This window comes from Saccopteryx leptura, chromosome 5 (genome assembly GCF_036850995.1).
Source record: "Saccopteryx leptura isolate mSacLep1 chromosome 5, mSacLep1_pri_phased_curated, whole genome shotgun sequence".
NCBI classification, from domain to species: Eukaryota; Metazoa; Chordata; class Mammalia; order Chiroptera; family Emballonuridae; genus Saccopteryx; species Saccopteryx leptura.
The window spans coordinates 101,782,149-101,804,556 of NC_089507.1; the positions used below are offsets into that span (position 1 = coordinate 101,782,149).

At 39.1% G+C, this 22,408-nt stretch overlaps 1 protein-coding gene across 1 annotated transcript in view; it reads right to left on the reverse strand.

Annotated features, from left to right (window-relative positions):
• Nucleotides 1-17,037, reverse strand: part of LOC136405691 (aldo-keto reductase family 1 member C15-like) — a 123,351-nt gene extending 106,314 nt beyond the window's left edge. The window contains exon 1 of the mRNA XM_066385172.1: nt 16,968-17,037. The gene's annotated coding sequence lies outside the window, so the exon portion shown is untranslated. The remainder of the gene's footprint in view (nt 1-16,967) is intronic.
• Nucleotides 17,038-22,408: the final 5,371 nt, after the last annotated feature.

Sequence of the window (22,408 nt, forward strand, 5' to 3'; positions counted from 1 at the left end):
CTCCCAGAGCAGACCCCAGTTATCAGCATCACACTTGTACTGTGCTGAGGAAGAGGCAGGCTGGGCTTTCTCTCAGGGCCCAGCAGCAATGGTAAGTCAATTACTCTGCAAGGAAAACAGGTGTGCCAGCCTTTTGGTATCAAGTATTGTCTAAAAAAAGGCACAATTGTTTTAAAGTATATTGATAGAAACAAAAAAGTTATGATGGACACCAAAGCTAAGAGGAGCTGGATGGAGTCCCAGTGATTCTAAAAAAGATTTAACCAAATTGAGGACAAAGTTCAATTTGGCCTCCAATTATGAAATATAGTGTGACTCAGGATGAGAAAAGTATTCACATTGCATGGGAATAAAATGTCACACATGGACAGAATCCTCCCTCAACAGGGTGAGGTAACCCATTGAGAAGCAGCAAAAAGAAAATTTGCTGAATAAAAGGCAGGGAGGGAACCTGTTTCAGCCTGACTACACCACCCATACAAGCAGAGCAGATAAAGATATTGCCTTTACGACCCTTGCCAAGTTCTCAGCTAGGAGAGCATCTGGGCATACATGTCTTGATCTCCCAGATGAAGTCTCCCCTAGCTGCACAAGACTCCCTCCTTCCCACCAATGGGTTCTGCGCTCCAGTGTCTCCCCCTTTAAGAGGTCCTCTCTGCCGGATCATTCTAATCAAAGAACTGCCCATTCTCCACGTTTCCTCCTTATCTCACACGTTATTATTTCTTCAGAACAATTGCCACTCTCTGAAATGATCTTAACTGCTCATTTATTTGCTGGTGTGTTTCCAAGAGTATTGGATTAACCCTGAACCTAGAAAGGCACTCAGCACATAGTTCAATAAAAATTTGTAAAATGAATACAGTTGACCTCTGAGCATAGTCCCATTTGCTAGGTTTGTAATTCTCTGTTCTTAGATTCTGTTAATTCCAAACTATTTCTAAATTTTAGTAAGAGTTGCATCCAAATCTATGCTTGTCTCAGAGGAATTAAAGGCCCATCTCACACAGGGAAGAGAATAACAGCATTTTCATCCCTCCCCTTCAAGCCAATATTAATAATAGTACTGACAACTTTTGGCAGGTACAGCCACACCCAGCTGAGTGGCAAATGGAATCCCATTGAAAGCAGCAGCAGAAAGATTCTAAGATGGCCATGGCAGAATAGTTGGACGTTCCAAGAGCCACTTCCTAGGACCAAATTGGATTACAACTTAATTTAATAACATTCATATTGGAAAAAAAACTTTGGACTAAATGAAGAGGAATTCATAATCAATGATCACAGAAGATGTCAAACAAAGACTGGTGAAAAGCATAGAGACAGAGGTGGATTTAGGTGTGTTGAGGCCCAGGGCACAGTAAAAATTATTGGGATCCTTAAAAGAAAGAGAAAGACAGGGAAAATAAAAACACACGTTAAGCATATTTTTAAATAAATAAAAACTATAAGACAGAGAAATGTGACCCAAATTAATTAACATGAGAAATCCCCAGATAAAGAACTAAATGAAATGGAAGTAACCGAACAAATGGATAAAGAGTTTAAAATAATTATTTTTAGGATGCTCAAGAATCCTAGAGCAAAAATGTATGGACATAATGAGCACCTAAATAAATAGCGAGGATCAAAAAGGACATTGAAAGCATAAAAAAGAACTAGTCAGAAATGAAACACTTTAGGAAATGTATGGGAATTAGACTATTGTCCTGAGACAAGACTTCATGCAAACTTTGGAATGCCAAGTCCTGCGAGGGCAGAATGCTGCCACTGCAAGCACTGATAACATTGTTTAAAGGAAATAGCTGATCCCTGTGGCCTTTTGCCTACATACCAAAAGGTATTAGTTAATTACTTTTCTCTGCACCTGAACCCAGGCTGTGCTAATTTGCTTAATGAGCAAAGAGAACAATAAATACGATGAGGCTACAGATATCTGGGCCCTGACACCTAGAGCCTGGGGGGGGCCCTGTACACATCTTTTTTTTTCTGTATTTTTCTTGAAGCCGGAAACGGGGAGAGACAGACAGACTCCCGCACGCGCCCGACCGGGATCCACCCGGCACGCCCACCAGAAGGCGACGCTCTGCCCACCAGGGGGCGATGCTCTGCCCCTCTGGGGCATCGCTCCGTTGCGACCAGAGCCACTCCAGCGCCTGGGGCAGAGGCCGAGGAGCCATCCCCAGCGCCCGGGCCATCTTTGCTCCAGTGGAGCCTTGGCTGCAGGAGGGGAAGAGAGAGACAGAGAGGAAGGAGAGGGGGAGGGGTGGAGAAGCAGATGGGTGCCTCTCCTGTGTGCCCTGGCCGGGAATCAAGCCCAGGACCTCTGCACACCAGGCCGACGCTCTACCACTGAGCCAACTGGCCAGGGCTACACATCTTTTCTGTATGTTATGTCTTGTGTGTTTTTCTGAAGTCCTGAAGCACCTTCCTTTCATGCACACCCATTGCTGAGCTGGTCATGTCAAAATACAATATCAGAAGAAAAGACTGCACTAGAAGAAATCGACAACTGGCTGGATGAAGCAGAGGATCAAATCTGGGATTTAAAGGACAAGATAAATAAAAGCATAGAAGCAGCACAAGGAAAAGAAAAAGAGGCTAAAATACACTGAGGAAACTTTAAGAGACCTCTGGGACAACATGAAGAGAAACAACATCCACATTGTATGGATTCCTGAAGAAGAAAAGAATAAACAAGCAATATAGAACCCATTTTAAAAAAAATCATAGCTGAGTATACCAAGAGGGTAGCATGGTAGGCAGATGCACAGACTCCCAGCTCACACTACCAAACTGGACTACAAATTAATTTAAGAACAATCAGTGTGAAAAACCAACTCTGGACTATAAGAACAGCTCTCAAAAACCAAGGTGCAAAGAAGAAGCCACACCAGGCCTGGTAGGGAGCAGCGAGCTGCGGTAGGTCTCCCGTGCTTCCAGGAATGAAGAGGGGGTGAGGCTGAGAGCCAAGAAGGACATTCATTCAAAGAAGAAGAGCAGAAAGTATTGCTTAGAGACACTTGCCTTGGAAACTGGAAATGAGGTGTTCTGAGAGGGCTGGCTTGTCTTCCAAAAGGAAAGTGGGGAGAGACAGATGGTGATGGGCAGAAGAATTCATGGGATAACCTGAGAAGCTGACTCATCCAGTGCGAAGGTGGCCATAGCTAGAAGAGAAGTTGATCCTTCCATACAGCACAAGCTTAAAGTGGTTCCGGGTGACCCATCTCCAGAAATTTCTCCAGCTCCAATAAGTGCAACAAGACATAACTGAAAGCAGGAATTGGGAGGAGGGGCAATAACTCAGGTCTCCATGGAGATTTGAGATACACCTCTCCATTCTGAAACAGAGAAAGAACCACGCCCCCCAAGAGCAGCTGGCAGATCATGCCTTCAGAGTCTCAGGTTACACCCACCCCATTCCTGGATACAGTTTCAGGTAAGCCCCCTGCTGAGATCAATAAACAAGACCACCACTGAGTAAAGAAAAATGAGAAAAAAACAAAACAAATTAAGACTTCAAAACAGCTCTACTAGAAAAGCCAAATCTGATAGAGGATTACAAACAACAGCTGATGCCAACCCAAGAAGACCAAGAAATAGCACAACAGAAAATTGGAGGCAGACAACACCAACCCTAGACTCAACCAGCTACACAAACAACACACCCAAACACACAGACATAATGGGAAGACAGAGAAGTACAATACAAATAAATAGAGAAACCTCCAGAAAATGAACTGAGTGATATAGAAATAACCAAACTACCAGATGCAGAGTTTAAAATAAGGATTATTAGAATGCAGAAAAATCTTAGAACAACAATGGATGGACATAATGAGCACATAAATAAAGAGATTACAAGAATCAAAAATGACACTGAAATAATAAAGAAATACCAGTCGGCATTGAAAATTACATTATAAGAAACTAAGACGATATTAGAAGCAAATAATAGCAGGTGAGATGAAGCAGAGAATCATATCAGCGATTTAGAAGACAAGAAAACAAAAACAAAGAAGCGGAGCAGCAAAAAGAAAAGAGGCAGAAAAAATCTGAGAAAACTCTAAGAGAACTCTGTGACAAACTAAAGAGAAACAACATCGGCATCATGGGGGTTCCTGAAAAAAGAAGGAAAGAACAAGGAATAAAATCACAGCAGAAACCTAAATTGTTCAATAAAATCCTTGTTCAATAAACCTTGTTCAATAAAATCATAGCAGAAACCTAAATTGATGCAAGAAAAAGTCACACAAGTTCAAGAAGCACAAAGAACTCAGAGAGAAATTCAAAGAAATTTACACCTGTCTACAGCCATACCACCCTGAACTGCCCAATCTCGTCAGATCTTGGAAGCTAAGCAGGGTCAGGCCTGGTTAGTACTTGGAAGGGAGAAATCTATACCAAGACACATCATAATTAAAATACCAAAGCTAAGAGATTAAAAAAAATATTAAAAGCTGTTAAAGGAAACACAGGTTATCACCTACAAAGGAGCCTCCATAAGGATGACATCTGACTTCTCAACAGAAACACTTGAGGCCAGAAGGGAATGGCAAGAAATATTCAAAGTAATGCAGAACAAGAGCCTACAACCAAGACTTTTTTTATCCAGCAAGGCTGTTTAAAATTGAAGAAGAAATTAAAAGCTGCTGACGAAAAAAAAAAAAAAAACCCTCAAAAAATTAATTACAACCAAACCAATGCTGCAAGAAATGTGAAGGAGCCTGTTTTACAGAAAAGAAAAAGGGAAATAATATAGTAAAAGAGGAATAAAGCTTTAAAAAATAAAATGTCAATAAACAACTACATATTAATAAAAACCATAAATGTAAATAGATTAAATGATCCAATCAAAATATATAGAATAGCAGCGTGGATAAGAAAACAGGACCCATACATATGCTGTCTACAAGAGACACACCTCAAAACAAAAGATACACATAGATTGAAGGTGAACAAATGAAAAAAAAATATTTTATGCAAATGAAAATGAAAAAAAAAAGCTTGGGTAGCAATACTTATATCAGACAAAATGGACTTTAAAACAAAGACTATAGTAAGAGATAAAGAAGGTCACTACATAATGATAAAGGGAGCAATCCAACAGGAAGATATTACCATTAAAATATCTACACACCTAATGTAAGAGCACCTAAATATATAAAGCAGACTTTGATGGATATAAAGGGCAAGATCAACAGCAATACTATAATAAGGATTTCAATACCCCACTAACATCACTAGATAGATCCTCAAAAAAGAAAATTAACAAGGAAACAGCAGACTCAAAAGACACACTAGATCAACTAGATTTAATAGATATCTTCAGAACTTCTCACCCTAAAGCAGCAGAATATATATTATTTTCAAGTGCTCATCATACATTCTCTAGGATAGACTACATGTTAAGGCACAAAAGTGGTCTCAAAAAATTTAAGAACATTGAAATCATATTGAGCACTTTTTCTGATCACAATGGCATGAAACTATAAATCAACCACAAGAGAAAAACTCAAAAATTCTCAAACACATGGAAACTAAAAAGCATGTTATTAAAATATGTATGGATTAACAATGAGAAAATAATAGATACTTAGAAACAAATGACAATGAGCATACAATAACTCAAAATTTATGAAACACAGCAAAAGCAGTACTGAGAGGGAAGTTCATAGCACTACAGGCATACATTAAGAAGCTAGAAAAAGCTCAAAAATAAAAAAAACTTAAATCTGCATCTAAAAGAACTAGAAAAAGAACAGCAAGTGAAGCCCAGAGGTAGTAGAAGGAAGGAAATAACAAAGATCAGAGTGAAAATAAATGAAATAGAGGCTAAAGAAACAATACAGAGAATCAATAAAACTGAGAGCTGGTTCTTTGAAAGGGTAAACAAGATCAATGAACCCTTACTCAGACTCACCAAAAAAAAAAAAAAGAGAGAGAGAACTTAAATAAAGAAAATTAAGAAATGAGAGTGAATATATAACAACTGACACAACAGAAATACAAAATATTGTAAGAAAATACTATGAAGAACTGTATGCAAAAAAATTAGACAACCTAGGTGATATGGACAAATTTTGTGAAACATATAATCTTTCAGTAATCATTCTGGAAGAATCAGAAAACCTAAGCAGACAGATTACAACAAAGGAGATCAAAACAGTTATCAAAAAACAAAAGCCCTGGGCCAGATGGCTTCATAGGGGAAGTCTACCAAATATTCAAAGAACTAACTCCTATCCTTCTCAAGCTATTTCAAAGAATTCAAGAGGAAGGAAGAATTTCAAGCTCCTTTAATGAGGTGAGCATAATTCTGATTCCAAAACCAGGCAAAGACAACACAATGAAAGAAAATTATAGGCCAATATCCTTGATGAATCTAGATGCTAAAATCCTCAACAAAGTAGTAGCCAACCGGATCCAACAATACATTGAAAAAAAAAATCATACATCATGATCAAGTAGGAGTTATTCTGGAGAGGCAAGGCTGGTATAATGTTTGTAAATCAATCAATGTGCTTCATCACATAAACAAAAGGATGCAGAAAAACCACATGATAATTTGAATAGATACAGAAAAAGCATTTGATAAAATCCAGCACCAATTTATGATCAAAACTCTCAGCAAATTGGGAATACAGGAAACATACCTCAACATGATAAAGGCATGTTGACATCTGTGACAAACCCATTGCCAACATCATAATCAATGGGAAAAAATTAAAAGCAATTCCCTTAAGATCAGGAACAAGGCATGGGTGACCCCTTTTACCACTCTTATTCAACATAGTACTGGAAGTCCTAACTACAGCCATCAAACAAGAAGAAGAAATAAAAGGCATCCAAATTGAAAAGAATAAGTAAAACTATCATTATTTGCAGATGATATGATACTGTATATAGAAAACCCTAAAGTCTCAGTCAAAATACTGCTGGACATGATAATTGAATTCAGCAAAGTGGCAGTGTATAAAAGTTATAGACAGAAATCAGAGGCATTTTCATACACCAACAATGGACTGTCTGAAAGAGAAATTTAAAAAAAAAAATCCCCTTCACTACTGCAACAAAAAATGAAGTACATAGGAGAAAATTTAACCAAGAGGTTAAAGACTTGTATTCAGAAAATTATAGCACAATAATAAAAGAAATCAAGGAAGATACAAAAAATTGGGAGGATATACCATGTTCATGACAAGGAAGAATAAACATCATTAAAATGTTTATGTTACCCAAAGCAATCTATAAATTCAATGCAATTTCTATTAAAATACCAATGACATACCTTGAAGATATGGAACACAAATTCCAATAATTTATATAGAACCAAAAAAGAATAGGAATACCCTCAGCAATCTTGAAAAAAAAAAGAATAAAGTGGGAGGTATCACACTTCCTGATATCAAGTTGTACTACAAGGGCTTGTACTCAAAACAGCTTGGTACTGCCATAAGAACAGGCATGTAGATCAATGAAACAGAACAGAGGACCCAGAAATAAACACACACCTTATTGGACAATTGATATTTGACAAAAGAGGTAAGAGCATACAATGGAGTAAAGACAGTCTCTTTAACAAATGGTGTTGGGAAAATTGGACCACTACCTGCAAAAAAATGAAACTACACCACCAACTTACACCATTCACAAAAATAAACTCAAAATGGATAAAAGACTTAAATGTAAGTCATGAAACCCTAAGCATCTTAGAAGTAAACATAAGCAGTAAGCTCAATGACATCTCTTGCAGCAATATATTTGCTAATTTATCTCCACAGGAAAGTGAAATAAAAGACAGGAAAAACAAATGAAAATAAATAGTTTTTGTACAGCTAAAGACAATATGAACATAATAAAAAGACAAAGCATACAATGGGAGAACATATTTGACAATATGTCTGATTAAAAGTTAATAACCAAAATATATAAAGAACTTGTAAAACTAACACCAGGAAGACAAACAATCCAATGAAAAAATGAGCGAAAGAAATGCATAAACACTTCTCCAAAGAGGACATGCAGATGGCCAATAGACAGATGAAAAAATGTTCAACATCACTAATCATTAGAGAAATGCAAATTAAAACCACAATGAAATACCACCTCACACCAGTCAGAATGGCGCTCATCAACAAAACAACACACAATAGGTGCTGGTGAGGATGTGGAGAAAGGGAAACCCTCCTGCACTGTTGGTGGAAATGCAGACTGGTGCAGCCACTGTGGAAAACAGTATGAAGATTCCTCAAAAAAATTAGAAATGGAACTGCCTTTTGACCCAGCCATCTCACTTTTAGAAATATATCTCAAGAAAACCACATCAATGATTCAAAAGAAGAAATGCACCCCATGTTTATGGCAGCATTGTTCACAACAGCGAAGATATAGAAACAGCCCAGGTACCCGTCAGTGGACTCGTGGATTAAAAAGTCCTGATATAGCCTGACCTGTGGTGGCGCAGTGGATAAAGCATCAACCTGGAAATGCTGAGGTCGCCGGTTCAAAACCCTGGGCTTGCCTGGTCAAGGCACATATGGGAGTTGATGCTTCCAGCTCCTCCCTTCTGTCTCTCTCTCTCCCTCTCTCTCTCCTCTCTAAAATGAATAAATAAAATAAAAATAAATAAAGAGTATTTAAAAAAAACACACACACAAAAAAAAAGTCCTGATATATATATACAATGGAATATTATGGAGCCATGAAAAAGAAAGAAAATATTACCTTTTGCAACAACATGAATAGGCCTTTAAACTATTATGTTAAGTGAAATAAGTCAAGCAGAGAAAGAAAAATATCATATGACCTCACTTATTTGAGGAACCCGAGGAAAAATGAAAACTAAGGAACAAAATTGAGACAGAAGAGGGATCAAAGGGAACAGAGAAAAAAGAGGACAGAGGGAAAGGGGATGATAGGATGCAATAAAACTGAAAGGAAGTGGGGAGGGTGCTATAGGGAGGGGGGCAAGGGAGATGTTGTGGGGAATTAGGGGGAGGGGGATGCATTTGGGGCAACCTTAGAATCTATGTAAATACATTTAATTAAATTTAAAAAATAATGAAAATTAAAAAAATCATAGCTGAATATTTCCCTAAATTGATGAAGAAAAAAGTCACACAAGTTTAAGAAGCACAGTGAGCCCCATTGAAGAGGAAACCACAAAGGTATACACTAAGACACATCATAATTCAAGTGCCAAATGTAAGAGACAAAGAAAGACTACTAAAAGCTGCAAAAAGAAGCAGTTCATTACCTAAAGAGGATCCTCTATAATGATGACAAACGACTTCTCAACAGAAACACTTGAAGCCAAAAGGGACTGGGAAGAAATATTCAAAGTGATGCAAAGCAAGAATCTACAACAAAGACTTCTTTATCCAGTAAGGCTATTGTTTAAAATTGAAAGAAAAATAAAAAGATTTTTATCTGTTTTTCAAACAAACAAACAAAAAACTCAAGAAATTTATTACAACTAAACCAATATTTCAAAAAATGTTAAGGAAACTGCAGTAAAAAAAGAAAAGAAAATCAAGAAAAAGAAGATTGTATATTTAAAGAATAAAATGGCAATAAATAAGTATATATTAATAATAACCTTAAATGTAATGGATTACATGATCCAGTCAAAACACATAGGATAGCTTCATGGATAAAAAAACAAGATCTGTACTTAGGCTGTCTACAAGAGACCCACCTCAAAACAAAAGATACACATAGACTGAAAGTGAAAGGATTGGGAAAATGTCTTTTATATAAATGGAAATGAAAAAAGAGCTGCAGTAGCAATACTTATATCTGAAAAAATAGCCTTTAAAAAAAGGCTATTGTAAAGGATAAAGAAGGTCTCTACATAATGATAAAGGGAGCAATCCATCAGGAGAATATAACCATTGTAAATATCTATGCACCTAATATATGAGCACCTAAATATATAAAGCAAATTTTAGTGAACATAAAGGATGAGATCAACAGCAATACTATAATAGTAGGGGATATTAATACACCACTAACATTAATAGATAGATCCTTCAGATAAAAATTTAACAAAGAAACAGCAGTCTTACATGACATACTAGGTCAGCTGGATTTAATAGATATCTTCAGAAACTTTCATGCCAAAGCAGAAGAATATATATTCTTTTCAAGTGCTTATGGTACATTCTCTAAGATAGACCACAGGTTAGGACACAAAATAAGTTCTTGAATACATTTAAGAAGATTGAAATCATATCAGGCATTTTCTATGAACACAATGGCATGAAACTATATAAAAATCAACTACAATAAAAAAACTGAAAAATATTTAAACACTTTAGGGCAAAATAGCATGTTATTAAATAACAAATGGGTCAACAATGAGATAAAGGAAAAAATTAAAAATTTCCTAGAAACAAATGAAAATGAATATACAACTCAAAATGTATGAGACACAGAAACAACAGTCCTGAGAGGAAAGTTCATAGCATTACAAGCATAGCTTATAAAGCAAGAAAAAGCTTAAACAAACAACATAACCTCACATCAAAAAGAACTAGGAAAAAAAATAAAGCCCAGAGGAAGTATAAGGAAGGAAATAATAAAGATTAGAGCTTAAATAAAAGATATAGAGGCTAAAAAAAATACAAAACATCAATGAAATGAAGAGCTGGTTCTTTGAAAAGCTAAACAAGACTGATGAACTTTTAACTAGACCCATCAAGAATAAAAGAGAAAGAACTCAAATAAATAAAATTAGAAATGAAAATGGAGAAGTAACAACTGACACTGCAGAAATCCAAAGATTGTAAGAAAATAGTATGAATATCTACATGCCAAAAAATTGAACAACCTAGGAGAAATGGATAAATTCTTAGAAAAATACAATCTTCCAAAACTCAATCTGGAAGAATCAGAAAATCTAAACAGACCAATTACTACAAATTAAATGGAAACAGTTATCAAAAAACTCCCAGCAAACAAAAGTCCTAGACCCGATGGCTTCACAGGTGAATTTTACCAAATATTCAAAGAAGAACTAACACCTATCCTTCTCAAACTATTCCAAAAAGTCTAAGGGAAGGTAAGACTGCCAGGCTCCTTTTAAGAGGAAAGCATTATCCTCATTTCAAAACCAGGTAAAGTCATTACAAAGAAAGAAAACTATAGTACAATATCCCTGATGAACATGGATGCTAAAATTCTCGACAAAATATTAGCAAATCGGATCCAACAATACATGGAAAAAGTTATACATCATGATCAAGTGGGATTTATTCCAGGGAGGCAAGGCTATTACAATATTTGCAAATCAATCAATGTAATTCATCACATAAACAAAAGGAAGGATAAAAATTACATGATTATATCAATAGATGCAGAAAAAGCATTTGATCAAATCCAGCACCATTTATGATCAAAACTCGTAGCAAAGTGGAAATACAGGGAACATACCTCAACATGACAAAGGCCATCTATGACAGACCCACAGCCAACATCATACTTAATGGGCAAAAATTAAAAGCAATCTCTTAAGATCAGAAATAAGGCAGAAGTGCCAGCTTTCACCACTCTTATTCAACATAGTTGTGAAGTCCTAGTCACGGCAATCAGACAAGAAAAAGAAAAAGCATCCAAATTAAAAAAGAGGAAGTAAAACTATCATTATTTGCTGATGACATGATACTGTACATAGAAAACTCTAAAGTCTCAGTTAAAAAACTACTAGACCTGGCACTGGCCAGTTGGCTCAGTGATAGAGCGTCGGCCTGGTGTGCAGGAGTCCCGGGTTTGATTCCCAGCCAGGGCACACAAGAGAAGCACCCATTTGCTTCTCACTCCTCCCTCTCTCCTTCCTTTCTGTCTCTCTGTTCCCCTCTGCAGCCAAGGCTCCACTGCAGCAAAGTTGGCCCAGGTGATGAGGATGGCTCTATGGCCTCTGCCTCAGGTGCTAGAATGGCTCTGGTTGCAACAGAGTGACGCCCCAGATGGGCAGAGCATCGTCTCCTGCTGGGCATGCCAGGTGGATCCTGGTCTGGTGCATGCGGGAGTCTGTCTGACTGCCTCCCCATTTCCAACTTCAGAAAAATACAAAATAAAAACACAAAACAAAAAAAACTACTAGACTTGATATATGAATTCAGCTAGGTAGAAGGACATAAAAATAACATTCAGAAATCTTTGTAATTTTTATATACCAACAATATAATGTCTGAAAGAGAAATTAAGGAAAAAATCCCCTTCACTACTGCAACAATAAAAATAAAATACCTAGAGTAAATCTAACCAAGGAGGTTAAAGACTTCTACTCAGAATATTATAAGATATTGAGAAAAGAAGTCAAGGAAGATACAAACAAGTGGAGGAACATACTGTGTTCATGGATTGGAAAAATAAACATCATTAAAATGTCTATATTACTCAAAGCAATCTATATATTCAATGCAATTCCTATTAAAATACGAATGGCATACTTCAAAGATATAGAACAAATATTTCAAAAATTTATATGGAACCAAAAAAGAACACAAATAACCTCAGAAATCTTGAAAATAAGGAATAAAGTGGGAGGTATCACACTTCCTGACTTCAAGTTATAATATAAAGCCATAGTAGTCAAAACAGCTTAGTACTGGCATAAGAACAGGCATACAGCTCAATGGAACAGAACTGAGAACCCAGAAATTAACCCACGCCTTATGGTCAATTGATACTTGACAAAGGTGTTAAAAGCATAAAATGGAGTAAAGAAAGTCTCTTTAATAAATAGTGTTTGAAAAATTAGACACATACATGGGAAAAAATGAAACTAGACCACCAAAATACACCATTCACAAAAATAAATTCAAAATGGATTAAATACTTATGTCAGTTTCAAAACTATAAAAATCTTGAAAGAAAACATTGGCAGTAAACTCTCTGACATCTCTCGTAGAAATATTTTGGCCAATTTATCTCCACAGCCAAGTGAAATAAAAAACAAAATAAACAATTGGGACTATATAAAACTTAAAAAGTTTTGCACAGCAAAAGACACAATTAACAAAACAAAAAGACACCCCACACAATGGGAGAACATATTCCCCAATATGTCTGATAAGGGGTTAATAAACAAAATTTATAAAGAACTTCTAAAGCTCAATACCAAGAAGGTAAACAATCCAATTAAAAATGGGCAAAGGAACTGAATAGAAACTTCTCCAAAGAGGACATACAGATGGTGAATAGGCATATGAAAAAAATGTTCAATGTCACTAATCATCAGAGAAATGCAAATTAAAACCACAATGAGATACCAGCTCACAACTGTCAGAACGGTGCTCATTAACAAATCAAAACAGAATAAGTGCTGGCAAGAATGTGGAGAAATGGAAACCCTCCTGCACTGCTGGTGTGAATGCAGACTGGTGCAGCCACTATGGAAAACAGTATGGAGTTTCCTCAAAAAATTAAAAATGGAACTGCCTTTTGACCTAGCTATCCCACTTTTTGGAATATATCCTAAGAATACCAAATCACTGATTCAAAAGAAAATGTGCATTCCCATGTTTATGGCAGCATTGTTTACAATATCCAAGATCTGGAAACAGCCCAAGTGTCCATCAGGATTAAGAAGCATTGATACATATATACAATAGAATACAACATGGCTGTGAAAAGGAAGAAGTCTTACCTTTTGCAATGGCATGGATTGACCTTGGAATTATTATGCTAAGTGAAATAAGCCAGGCACAGAAAGACAAATATATTGTCTCACTTACATGTGGAATCTAATGAACAAAGTGAACTGAGGAATGGAATAGAAGCAAAGGTGGGGTCACAGAAAGCAAAGGGACAGCTATCAGAGGGAAGGGGCATGAGGGGATGGGATCATAGAAGGTGAAGAGATTAGTGAAATTATATATACATAACACAGAGATAAGGATACAGGATAGCAAATTCCAGATGGAAGGAGGGAGGGGGTTAGGGGAGGGGGACAAAGGGGGTGTAATGGGGGACACGGGGCTGGGGATGAGGGTGTTATATTGAGTGGGACACTTGAATCCATGTTAACACAATAAATTAAAATTAATAAAAGTTAAAAAAAAAAAAAGAAAGCAGCACAGCAGGCTGGAGTGACAGGAGAGCACAGGGATAGAACATGAGAAGGCTGGTCTTGAACATGTGCGAGATGACTGCCCTAAGATGACCGCCCAAGATTGCAGGAGACCACTGCAGCCACAACCCAGCCAGGTAGAAAAAATTATGCTGAAAACTTAAACACAGGATATTCAACGTGGGGACCTGGTATTAAAATTGTGGCAGCATCTGGAAAGCCAACCAGGGAATGATGAAGATAGTGTTTTTCTTTTCTTTTGTTTTTTTTTAAGACAGTACTTTTCTTTTTCTTTAAAATTTTATTTATTGATTTTAGAGATGATAGAGAGAGAGAGATAGAAAGAGAGAGAGAGAGAGGCAAGCAGATTGGGGGGAGGAGTGGGAAGCATCAATTTGTTGCTACTCATAGGTGCCTTGACAGGTCAAGCCTGGGATTTTGAACCAGGGACCTCAGCATTCCAGTCGACGCTTTATCCACTATGCTACCACAGGTCAGGCAAGACAGTGTTCTTATCACCAGTCCATAGACGAGTCCACCAGAAATTTTGGGTATGCCAAGAATGAGTTAACCTTTCTGATGTTATATGAAGATTATAAACCCAAATGATCTTAGTCAAATTCACTTATGCTCAGGGTGATTTCTACAGGTGGTCCACAGAATAATTCTCCTATTTTCACCTGTCTCCAAGTGTAAAAAGGTTGAAAATTACTTGCTTAAAAAACAAAGAAAAGTGTGATCTGTGGTGGAACAGTAGATAAATTGTCAACCTGGAAAGCTGAGGTCTCCAGTTCGAAATCCTGGGCTGGCCTGGTCAAAACCATAAAGGATTTGATGCTTCCTGCTCCTTGCCCCTTCTCTCTCTCTCTGTCTCTCTCTCTGCTCTACAAAAAAAAAGAATAAATAAAAAAATCTTAGAAAAAACAAAAAGAAAGAACAGTTACAAAGTTAAAGCTAGTGGAGGTCCCCTGGCAGGGGATCAGGCACACTGCACCTACTGGGTGGGAGCCAAAACAACTCAAAGGATGGAAGCTGCTGTTGCATTCCTCAGAAAAGGAGGGGAAAACACCCCCCCTCCATTTCTAGACTCTCCTCAGTGCCTCCCAATACTAAATAAAACCCAGCTGGAAACCAGCGAACAGAGAAGCCAGAACACAGCTTGCAGTGGGCAGTCCTCCCCCCTACTGCTGCAAGGAAAGGTTAAAAATGGGCTAAGGGCACAGTCTCCTAAATTGGGTATTGATAAAATACACCTTTCTTCTGTACTCTATGCAGATGGGGCCAGAACCCTGGGTTTCATAAGTGTAAGGTTGTGAACTGTGTGGAGTAACTGAATATGTTAAAACTTGCTCCTGGGGAAGTGCTACCATTCTTTAACATTCACAAGAGTGAGGTCACTTTTTCTGAAGTTGGGATTAGCATAGGTGGGACTCTGTAATCTGATGTCTTAACTGATTCCGTTCAGCAAATATTTACTGAATTTCACTTGCACTTAGAACACTGTTCCTAGTTTTAGTTTAATGTCATGCACTAAAAACAACTCTGAGTTCTAAATTTTGCTTTTGCAGGGATGTATCCCTAAATCTTTTCGTGATACTAAAATGGTAGGAACTTCCTTTGAAACAAGAACATGAGTAATTATTGCTGGATCTTGACGCCCCCACTACCAGGGGTGAACTTTCTCTCAAACCCAGCCTAGGAGTCCAAGGATTATGCTCTGGCTTACTCCACAGCAAACATCAGGGATGTGAGTGCCAATGATTCTGCATCTGTGGGTTACAACATATATGGCCAGAAAAGCCCATCAGAAGGAATATCTGGCTTTAATAATGTCCAAGAAGGGGAAACCAAGCAGAGAATGACAGTCTTGTTGAGTTAAGCAGATTGAAATCTAGCACAAGAAGGCTGCAGGAGCTGGATATTGCATGACAGGTACTAGATAGATATCAAGAGTCCCAGAAATGTACATAGGAGTCCCCTTGACTGCACAATGCAATACTGAAATGTGAAACTACACAAAGCTACACAAATAGGATGAGGGAGCTATTTGCTGAATCGTTACCAGAGGTGACACAGAACCAGGATATATATGAGTTATTACCAGTCAGAGGGAAGAATCTTTGTTGAACACCCATGGAACTTAAGTACAAACCCTAGGAGATTAATATTTTAAATTCTAGAGGAAACACAGAAAACAATTAAAAGAAGTAAGCTAATAAGACAGTGATAAAGCTAAAAACACAATTGATGCACTGTTAATAAAAAAAAGAAAGAAGTAAAAGAACAAAGAATAGATGAGAAATATATAAAAATTTTAAAATGGTGCAATATTTTTACAAATTAACACGTTGGTTCTAAAATTTATATGTACAAGCAAAGGAGTAGGAATAGTGAAAACAATTATAATAAAGAACCAAATCGGAGGATTCAAACTACCTTATTTCAAGACTTACTGTAAAGGTATAGTAATTAAGACAGTGTGATACAGTGAAAAAGATAGATATACAGACCAATGGAGTAGAACAGATTCCAGGAACAGATGGACACATGTACAGTCAACTGACTTTCTATAAAGGTGTCAAGAGGAATAGTCTTTTCAATAAATGTTGACAAAACATGTGTAAATCTTTTCCTCCAAAGTAGAGGCTTCCGAACTAGTGTCCCAGGCTTCCATCCGTACACTCTTCCAATATACAGCGACACAGCAGTCAGACTACTCTTCCCACACAAGGATTTCCCCTTTTAGTTCTGTACTGGATTTGCACTGTCCTCAAGAGAAAGTCCAGTCTTCTTAGAATGCAGCCTCTTTACAAACCATTTCTTGAGCCTCTTACCCCAGCCTTCCTTCCCTTGTGCTCTATATTGATTCTAACCGTATTGAACTACTTACAGTTTCCTGTATAAAGTAGGCTCCATCAAATGCCTAGCAAGCTCTTCTGCCTGGCTTATGAATATTCACCTTTCCTTCAGTATAATACTCTGGTATCACTTCCTCCAGGAAGCTCCCTAAGACAGTCCATGTCTAAGTATGGACCCCTCTGATGTGTCCCCTTAGCTAACATGCCTACCTCACAGTTCAGTACTTGTCATACTTTATTGTAATTGCCTATTTCCTTGTCTGTTTCTCTGTTCTTTGTGATGATAAGTGCTACATCTTGCTAACTGTGATGTCCCCAGCTATTGGCACAGTCCCTGATATGTAGTAGGCTCAACAACTATGCAGGAAATGTGGTCATCCTGTTATCACCTGCCCTTTGTACTTCACAAGTAAACAGGTGTCTCCAAAACACTTTGCCCCTCTGAGGGATATGAAGGGCTGGATATGTTCCTTGGTAAACCATTGAATTACCTTTGCTCCATCTGTGATTCATTCTCAGAATTCCTATCAGCACATTCTAGGTCCACAGTCATATAGTCCCCCAATCTGTCATCATCCTCACTTAGGACAGGATAAGAAGGGTTTGTTTCAGACACAGGATGTCAGTTGGGCATAAGAAAAGTGGTCCTGGCCAAAGGACTGTAAAGAGATGCTCAGTGTCCTCCCTTGCAGGGTCAGTGGGTTGGCCCCATGCTTTACTGTAGAATGCTAAGGGAGGAGTCCTGTCTAGAGAAATGAAGACATTAAATAACTCAAATGCCCTGGGGAAATATCTCACTGAATAGAAAAGCTGCATTCACTCTACCATGATCTTCATCACCAGTATTTGCAGAAACAAAGCAAAACAGGGCCCAGAACATGGACTTCTCAGCACATTTTAGTCAATACTTCCCCCTAGTGTGTGGCCGTGACACTACATTAGCCCAGGACTCTGACCACAGATATGAAAGAGTTTGAGGACACCTGGTGACCATTTCTGAATTGTCTTCACTAGCTTATTTCACAGAGGAGAAAACTAAAAAGTCAGGTGTTTTACCCCAGGTTGCACAGCTAGTGGGTGGCCGAGGCCAGACAGCAAGATTGTTGTCCTCCACCTTTTGCTGCCTCAGCAATTAACAGACAGGCAGGCAAGGGTGTGGAAAGAAAGGCTCCAGGCAGGAGGTAGAGCTTTCTATCAAGCTTTCAAAAATTCAACAAATCATAAAGTGCTCAGTAATTGCCCCCTAGGAATTTGCAATCTAAAACAAGAGAGACTATGACATAGCTCAAATAAAAAAAAAACAAAACCACAATTCATGTAAGCAAGTTCGTTGTGAGAGATATTTTGCATATTAGCACAACAAATCTGAAGAGGAGCAGAGACCCAGTAATGGAATTTTGTGTTAACCTAAGGATTTCTAACTCAACCTTGGCAAGATGGATGGCTGTTGAAGAGTATTAGCAGAGGAAAGCTAGGAACTGTTTTCAAATTTAGGAAGGCCATTATGACTAACGCTGACAGAGAGCAGGTCTGGAGACACAGAGACGTTCACACCTTTTTTGGGCAATACAAGGAATGCATGGTGAGGACCTACAGGAAAAACTCCTCACTTTCTATCTTGAATAACTAGGAGTCGAAGGGATTATCAAGCTTGAAAACAGAGGAGAAGCTTTGTGAGGTCAGAGAACTAATCATTCCCATTTTTGACATACTGAGTGTAAAGGTCCTACAGGCCATCCAGGTAGAAATGATACTGTAGGCAGTTGGACAGGGAGACCTGGGGCTCAGATGCACCATGTGGATTGAGTTAAAGATGAACTGAGTCTTGCAGACACATGGAACTTCCCAGGGAGGTCATGTGGAACAAGAGGACAATGGAGAGATGGGTGAGAACCCACCTTATCGGATGGGCAGAGTCCACATGTGAGACAGAAGAGAGCAGTGGGTGCTTCTCGCCCACTTTGATGTGCTTCTCACATCAAAGAAGAGAAGCAAGAAAAAAATGTGCTGAGCACTGTCAAAGGCTAAAAGAAAAAAACATGTCAGCCATGCTGACTGGTCACGAAAAGCAAAGTAAGATTATACATAATCACATTTGACAACATGAAGGTCTTTGGTGTCCTTTATATTTTTTATTTATTTATTTTTAAGTGAGAGAAAAGGAGATAGACAGACTCCCACATGTGCCCTGACAGAAATCCATCTGGCAATGTCTTTCTAGGGCTGATGCTCTGCCACTCTGGTGTTGCTGGCAACCGAGCTATTTGTAGCACCCGAGGTGGAGGCTCGATGGAGCCATCCTCAGCACCTGGGGATAACGTGCTTGAACCAATCAAGCCATGGCTGCAGGGAAGAAGAGAGAGGAAGTAAAGGAGGAGGGAGGGGGTAGAAGCATAAGGTCGCCTCTCCAGTGTGTCCTGACCAGGAATCATACCCAGGACACTCTACCGCTGAGTCAACCAGCCAGGGCCTTCTCTTGTCTTAAAGTATTTTCATGGGGTAATGGAGGAGAAACCCCATGCAGGTGGGTTCCAAAGGTGGAAGGACAGGGAGTAGAGATATTGGAGACATACTTTTTAAGCACTTTTTCCAGAAAGAGAAATAAGAAAACAATCTGTCTTCCTGTTACCTCAAAGAAAACCAGCTCTTAAATCACAGTTTCTTTTTAAAGGTTTGTACAGTCCCAGAACAATGTATGAATACCACCTTAGTATGTTACTCTTCTCAAAAAATATTTATCTTTTACAAGAGAAAAGGATTTTAGGCCAGAGATGTCACTCATTCCTGTTTAGGCCACAGGCCAGCTTGAGACAGACATCCCTCCATCATACACCGAAGTTATGTGGTCATTGTGGTGGCTAAACCACATTGCACAGCCAAAAAGCTGTGGTTCTGTGTACCACTTGGTTCTTATGGTCCCTTAGAGAAAATTTTAAGCGCAGCACAAAGACTTAGATGGAGCATAATACTTAGTGAATATTACCAGATACCAGGAAGCAACAATTGACTGTCTTGACTTTGGAAAGTATGTCAAATTATATCAAGTGCACTATTACTTCCAAAAGCTCATGAGAGAATATTTATGAAACTATCCTATAATGCTCATTGAAGCAATAGAGTATCTGTGCTGACTAGGGACAGCCATAACTGATAGAAGCATATTTCAAGACTTGGCAGCAGTTGCAAACCAGCTGTCCACCTCTTCCAAAGAGAGTGCTGAAGGTTTTTTTTCCACCAGAAAATTTGTTCTCTCTCACCATACACATTGCCAGTGTTCCATGTGAAGAATGGGAAGATGCAATAGGAAAGGAATATTTACCTGGCTGAGGGAAGAAGAAAAAGGGTATCTAGAATCATCCAGCTAGCATCAATTTTTTTTTTGTATTTTTCCAAAGTTAGAAGCAGGGAGGAATTAGACAGATTCTCACATGAGCCCAACCGGGAACCACCTGGCAAGCACGCCAGGAGGCGATGCTCTGCCCCACTGAGTCCATTGGGGCCAGAGTCCTTCTAGCACCTGAGGCAAAGGCCATGGAGCCTTCCTCAGCACCCTGCCCAAGTTTGCTAAAATGGAGCCTTGGCTGCAGGAGGGGAAGTGATAGAGAGAAAGCAAAGGGGAGAGGGTGGAGAAGCAAATGGGCACTTCTCCTGTGTTCCCTGACTGGGAATCAATCCCGGGACTTCCACACACTGGGCTGACACTCTATCGCTGAGCCAACCTCCCAGGGCCTAGCAACAATCTTAAAGGCAATCCAGACAGCACTCTTGTCCAAGTCCAGCAGAGTTGGGTGACTCTCCAGAGCTTCCCCCAAAATTAGTGGCAGAGCTAGCTACAAAGGTGACTGGTGCTTTTTGCAAAAATGTCAGGTTATGCAAAAGAGCAATGCCACCTAGTGGTACATAAGGAGGTAGGCTCTAGAGCCAGACTGCCTGGTTCAAATCCTAGCCTGTCACTGATGCATTGTCCCCTTTGGCAGTTTCTTTCCTCTGCAGTAAATTGGACAAGCTACTCTCCTTTTCTGGGCATTACCTCCTAGGATTGTTGAAACACATAAATAAGGTAAGAAGGAAAAGCGCTTTGCTCATCATATCAACAGCACTGAATTAATGTTACTATATGTCTGCCTCTCTGAGACATTCAAGTCTAAGACTTAGACAACTACTCTACCAAATATTGGCCTGGTATGTTTAAGGAAGAATAACAAGTTTAAAAGTTGTGAAAACACAATAATTAGTGTTCTTCCTTCAGTGATGGGCAATGGCAACCCGCAGGAACTCTGCTAGAAGAAATGGCAGGCCTACTTGCTACCCTTGGGACTGCCATGAGGTCACCTAAGACTGAGTTCTGGAAGGACACAAGCATCTCTTTAGGGTAGCTGCAAGGTTGAGGGAAGAAGGCCAAGTACAAAGCCCACAGCTTGATGCCCGGCAGCCAGCAGACCCGCATGGAGAACTATCTGATCTAAGCCAGACAGTTTGGACCTGATGTCAGCAACCCCTGGGGCTAAAGGCACAGAAGGGAGACTGGAAGGAGGCAGAGGGAGGTCTGGGGACAGAAGAACCTAATTCATAAATCAGAAGAGTTCTGAACCATCAGCAGGCCAGGGTCTGTTTATCAGCTTCCAGATCGAGGAAGGGTCTCTGGGCAAGAACTGGCAAGGAGCTAAGAGAGCATCAGAACCCTGCAGGTCACAGGTTCCCTGGCGATTGGGACCCACTCCTGGCCTGTCAAACTTGATGTCTTTTTACTGAAAAGACAACAACTATGCCAGCCAATACTGTAAAAGTTGTACATCTTAATATGCTCCCTAAAGTCATTTCCAAACTCTCAGTAATTGCCTTAAAATGGACTTTTCATGAGTTTTTCTCCCTTTATCTTTATATGTCTGAGAAGTGTTAGAATGGTAAGCTCAGTTGAAGAACAAAACACAATTCTAAACTTCTCTGTCTTCATTAATTCTTCATTTATTCGATGACTTCTATGAGCACTGTGTCAGGCACATGAAGAAGGCAGAGACGTGGAGCACCTGCCCACAATGAGGGGACACCAGGCAGGACATGTGTGTCTTCTGTATGTCTCAATTTAGGATCCCTAGAAAGACTCAGAGACAGAGAGCTATATGCAGAACGCTTGGGACAAATATTCTTGAAAAATACAGAGTAAAGATTGAGGAAGACACGATCGAGCAAGGGAGGAGCTGTCCCATAAAGCAGTTGCAGCTGAGGCCTATGATAATCCTAAGGAGAGCTCTGATTGGAGTAGTCTTTCTGAGATTCCCGAGATTGAGGCAAGGGGGCTGGGCTGTTGCATACCTGCCTCAGTGGTCACTGGCAGTGAATCTCCACCACAGAGTGGGCTGCTTTCCAATTCTAGGGGCACTGCCCAGTGAAGGGCACAGCTGTAAAACATCCTGCCAGCTGAGAACTTCTAGAATTTAAACAAATCATCAAATCCAGTGGCCACACCCTCCCC